This window comes from Ammospiza nelsoni, chromosome Z (genome assembly GCF_027579445.1).
Source record: "Ammospiza nelsoni isolate bAmmNel1 chromosome Z, bAmmNel1.pri, whole genome shotgun sequence".
Classification (NCBI taxonomy): domain Eukaryota; kingdom Metazoa; phylum Chordata; class Aves; order Passeriformes; family Passerellidae; genus Ammospiza; species Ammospiza nelsoni.
The window spans coordinates 53767662-53773661 of NC_080669.1; positions in this window are offsets into that span (position 1 = coordinate 53767662).

Below are 6000 nucleotides of genomic sequence, written 5' to 3' on the forward strand. Positions count from 1 at the left end.
CTAAACAGAAATCTGGATTACATTCTCAGTAATATTCTCATGGATGTGACCATTGCTCTGCCTCAGCCCCTTTCCTCCTGCTCAGTCCCATGGGAAGCAGAGTACAGTGCACAGCGCAGACTAAAAATCATCACTCAAACTCATGCCTTTCCATTTACCTTAGACATCTACAAAATCAATCAGGCAGTGTTGGTGGATCTTTTTTAGAAAGGAAGGCCTGCTCCTAGCGCAGAAAGCATGGATATAATCACATTTCTGCTGACTCTTTGCCTGATCTCTAAAGTAACGTGTCCTATTTACCAAAAAGGACCTTATGCCAAGCACCTTACTACATGACTAAATTCTGCCAGTTTGCTGAAATGCCTTTAGCATTTTGCTTTTATTCTGAAATTATTATTGTTTTTATTAATTCACTTCACTTGAAAAAGAAGGACACATGTTCATAGACGTCCATAAATGCTTCCATGGGCATGGTCTTTGACACCTGTAACTTCAAATTTTATATTTATATTTCTTCCTTTCTGCATACTAGAAATTTGGAGCAACAGTACCTTAACAGTACCTACTTATTACCATAAGTAATAATTCTAAATCTGGAGGGGGGGAAATACCAGCTGTGTCAAAAATAAAAAGAGATGGTTTAGGATATTTGGACCATTGCTTTTCACTATTTGCCTAGGACATTTAATTTACAAAGACAAAAAGAGAGGAATGGGATGAACAAATTTAAGTTCAAACTTTTCAAACACAGAAAAGGATTCAGACTATTTTTAAACTTAGGGATCAGTCTTTTACTAAAAGAACACATCCAACGAAGCTTGATGCAGTTGATAATTTAGAGTGCTTTTGTACTTCTTGGAATACCATGTTCCCTCTTATTACCTTTTGCAAGTAATGACTGCTTACCTGCAAAAGGTATCATCCTTTTCCACCCTGGCCAATTACAGACACTGTTTGCATGTACTTCCAGGTCCCCCTCAAAAGCTGCAATATCACATGCCCAGCTTATGAAAGAAAATAGTAATGACAAAAATTTTTCTATACCATTATCCCCTTGGTATCACTGGCTGTCATTAGCATGTCAAGGCTGTCTTCCACTCCTTTCCATAAGTTTATCAGACTCGAAACCTTACCTATCAAGAGGCAGAAGGCCTACATAATATCTAAAGGCCGATAGCTGACAGGGCTTTTTCTCAAGGACAAACAGCTTTTCCAGCACAAATGTTAAACACAGGACAAGGACAAATCTTCCCAGGAGTTAGTCCTAGGCAATGGCGTGAGCTTTCCAGGTGTTTAACCATCACAACATTGTGATCTCTGCTCCAGTAGAGGCACATCCCTGATGTTCCCTCTTCCAGTCTCAGTCCAGGACAGTGCATGTGTGAGGAGCTCTCCCACAGCATGCTTTACCCTTGGGGAGGCAATTACTGTAGACACAACCAGAAGATGCTCAAGATCCTATGCTCCCTACTGCTGTATAAATTCCTATACAGAACAAATATATACCATACTTCAGAAGTTAGGATAACCTAAGCATAACTACTACAGCTCAAAACCTCTGCTCAGACTAAGGCAATGTGTTTTCACACACTGGAGATACATCTGCAGCACCTGTGGCTGTACTCAAGGTACCATGAGTGGAGTTGGCAACAAACGCATACACCTACTTACTGTGTAATCTGCCAGGTTCCTTGGAGGATATCTATAGCCTAGAGTACAATTTCGTAGCTATTAATATCCAAGTTAGCTAAATTAAAGCTAGCTCATGTACATGCTGCAATCACGCTTTCAATCATATAACAGAAAATGTCACAAATGGCTTAAAAGCAGAATTAGCAACAGACATGAAGGTTTTTATGGGCACGCCTGCCTGCACAGACAAGCACAACTGGCTTGTCTGTATGTACCTGGAGGACAGCCAAGGCCTGGTCATGCACTGTGTGAGGACATGAGCACGGCGCTCTAGCACAGCACAGCACAGCAGCACAAACCCACAGGCACAGGCACAGAACAGTGTTCCCTGTTCTGAACAGCACAGTTTTTCCTCGTTGCTGGAGCCACCCACCACTCCCCAGGATGCTGCAGATAAACACTGTGCACATTTTCCATCTCACTGTGGCTGAAGAGGGTCCTGGCACAAGAATGTGGTTCTTCTCCATGGGAGAGGGGTATGAGGTACTGCTTGATTCAGAAAAATTTCTTACGGCATTATTTTATTCAGCCAAATTATTAAATCTCTCTTATATCTCAGTTTTTCCACCTGTAAAATTGAAAGAAGCACACATCTACGCAGCACTTCAGAGGTTAAAATCTGTACATAGGTGCTTGTTAAATATGAAGAATAGGTAAAAGTGCACATGGAATGGTTGTCATGTTATCACATCTATGCATTACTTTTGTGTGCCTTACATAGATTTTAATGCTTATTTATTTTTTTCATGCAGATATAGAGAATTTCAGTCTGGGTTCAGCTGCTGCAGGTAGACAGTTAAAAGAGTAAAAGTGTAGGTATCTATTTTAATTAATCAACAAAAATGGATCTTTCAATGTCACTGTCTTTGGCAGCTAAACCTGTTTAGGACGTACCACTTTCTTCTGCCCACTTCTTCCTGAACCAAAGTCAGATTTATGCAACCAATCTTAGATTATGATATAAGTACATCCAGTGAAACTACCTAGGTTAAATTTTGAGAAAAAAGGAAACAAAAAACATCACGTACACACCCATTCCTTTCCCAAAAGAGAAAGAGGTAAAAAAAGTTAGTCCATACCAATTTAACAACCCAGTTGAGTAAGTCTTTGCAAACATGGTGGGAGACCTGGGGCACCCAGACTCTACGTGGAAATGCTGAGCTGCACTCTAACATAAGTTGGGGAAGATAGCTGGGGAAACACAATGACAAAAATCTCCTGGGCTGGCTACAAACCCCTCTGCTAATCTCATAACTTTTTTCAATTTTGTTTTGATGAGGCCCTCTGATACACTTGTTCTGCATGGCTAGGTTTAAATGTGGACACCCCTCTCTGCTACCCAGCACAACACTTGCAGAGTTGCCACATTATAAAGGCCAAGAGGAGGAGGCTTCATGAGCTGAGAAATCAAACATTCCTGGATGCGAGGAAGACACCAAATGCACACCACAGCAGCTGTGTACATCGTGCTGCAGGATAGCGTTAAACCTGCATGCAGGCATGCTACGAAATATCCATTGGTTTCAGGCATTTTCACATGCTGCTGCCAAGCAGGTAGAGACAAACTGGTGCTATGGGCAGCCACTTGCTGCCTGGGACTGCCAGTCTCCAGGTGTCTGGATCCAAGCAGCAGAAAACAGTTGAAAAAGAGACTGGCCTTTGTAATTCGCATTTCGGACATAGAAAGGATATCCAGCACAGGTTTGTACATGAATCCCCAGGAGCATCCTGTGTTCTCCCAGATGGGGTCTGCAACCAAGCACAGGGGAGTGCATGGCCCAAACTGCCCTGTGAGAACACTGCCAAGAGAAGGCAACCCGGGCCACTCCTGCATTGTAGGCATAGAAATGTAAGTATCTTAGAGAGGAACAAATGCTACAACCAGGTGAAACAGAGGGTGTTCAAGTTCACACTCAGCCAAGTCCTGCCAAACTAACCTGAGACTATTTTCACTGTTTTTATCTCAAAAATTGCTTTAAAATTAAAAGTACTTACATGCAGGTCTTGTCGTGGTATATAGCTTAGAAGCTGGTGGAACAGCATGCCCTGTGAGAACCATTGGTCTGACAAGAAGATCCCATTCTCAGGAAGAGAGGAGGCCCTTCCCATTTGTGATGTTACACCAGTTTACTGCCATAATATATCTCCCAGAAAAAAACTCCCATTACTCCAAGGTGCCTCTGGCCTGGGTGAAATTTTACTACATGAAAGGAAATTGTGAAGGTACACCACTGAGCTATCACAAAAGCAGGTTAAATTATGCAGACTCTACAAGGGGAAACAGTGAACACACAGAGCCTACATTGCCCCAGCTTATTGTCACACACATATTTTGAAAGATATGTCAAAACAAACAGAAGACCAGGAAAATATATCAGATGTAGTTTCTGCAAGTGTTATACTTTAAGTTAAAATACAGCTTAATTGCTCAAGAGAGGTTACATAAAAATAACCTGGCTTACTATCAGATTTCAAACCTTTTCTCTCCAGCCTCTCTCATTTAAAAACTTATGTTAATTCACCAACCCTGTCAAAATCAACAATTTGAAAAGCAAAGCTTATATGTTGTGTTAATTAGGATGTTTCTTTTTACCACAAAGCCACCAGGACTCTGCATTTATATCCTGTGTAATTTATCTTTTGTCTTAACAATATATGAACTTTATATCCATTTTATTTGACATGAATAATAATTCCCAGTATAAAACCCTGTTATTTTGAATGAGAACCTAATGTGTGCTACAATTTCCTGTTTAATATGCAATTGTTAATAAAACGAGAACAAAGTTCCTGTTAAAATATCCATAACACAAATAATTGAACAGGAGAGGCACCAGCAGTAGAATTCTCAGATGCTAGATCCTGAAACTCCTCAGATGCTGAAAACTGAGTAGATAGAACAACAAGGTGCCATCTGTTTGTATTTATTGGCAAGGGAGAAGTGGTTTATGTAAATTAACTTCTCCAGATGATATCAGACTCCCTTATTCCATTTTGTCTTATTAGCAGAAGATGAAAATCCCTTCCAATGCAACTTTTGCCAGCATCCTACACCAGCAAAAACAACAACAAAAAAAAACTTCCAGACAGCTGAAAGTAATATTTGAACAACTATCTGCCCTAAGATTTATGTTTTAGAAGTGTACAGCAAATATTGTCTCATGAATACTGCATCTGCTTAGGGAAGCTATTGTGAGTTTCAAAACTACTCATCAAATAGGACAAGGCATTGCATTAAATTTCAGTAAGAAGTTAGCACAGTGTCCCACGCAAATTACTGAGATGCAGTTACAGTATTGTGAATTTCATTCCAGTTTGCCACTTAATTATTGCATGGCCTTCAGCAAGTTACTTTACATCTCTCCTTTTCTTTAGGCTCACATATTTCTTTATACTCAATTCAGAGGTGGAATGGAACACTGGATAAAGGACATGAAATACAATGGTAATTTTCCACCAGGAATAAAGCTTTACTACTGGATAGCTTTTTTTCTTTAAAAAGAGCTTTCAAAGTGTAGTCTTCGTACAATGCAAGCTGCTGTCAAGTGCTCCAACACTGACATACCAAGATTATGCCTTGAAGTTCTGGATTTGATACTGCTTGATACTATTTGACATTAGATTTTATTCACAGTGCTCCTCTTACCCTCAGGTTTAGGTCCTCATTAAGAACAAGGTTTAGGGGTTTTGCTGTAGCCCATTTTGGACACAGGATTTTAGTAAAAAGAGAATATAATAAGCTTGACCTGGATAAGAAAAATTGTCCTGAAAACAGTAGGAACACAAATCCTACATAAAAAAAAAAAAAACGAAACCTTTTTCCTATGGCATGAAAAAAACTTTTTCAGAATCATGGGAACACTTTAAAGTGTTTCAGGATTTTTTAAATAGCCATAGTGTCAAGGACAGCTTTTTTCCTCTGATTCATAATTTGAAATAATTTTAATTTCATTTCAAAACCTTTCCCATGTTAATCCTTGGCAAAAAAAAAGACAGATTGAGACAGACATACAATGGTTAGCATTTCAGCTCAAAGAGTTAAACTCATGCTGTCATGAGACAGCAAAGTAGCATATCAGTACCTGGAAAAGTAGATGTGCTGCCATGCATGTGATAGCACAGTAAGCTTTGGTGTTTACAGAGAAAAAATATATTTTCTGCAACAAAAAACCCCCAGATTTTAAGGCAACTTTTAGTTTTTTACAGCCTAGTTTAAAATTTATCTGTAACACATTTTACTTAATGAGAAAACAAAAAATAAATCACTCCCCTTCTGTATTTCAGTCACACTTGTGACCCAAGACAGCA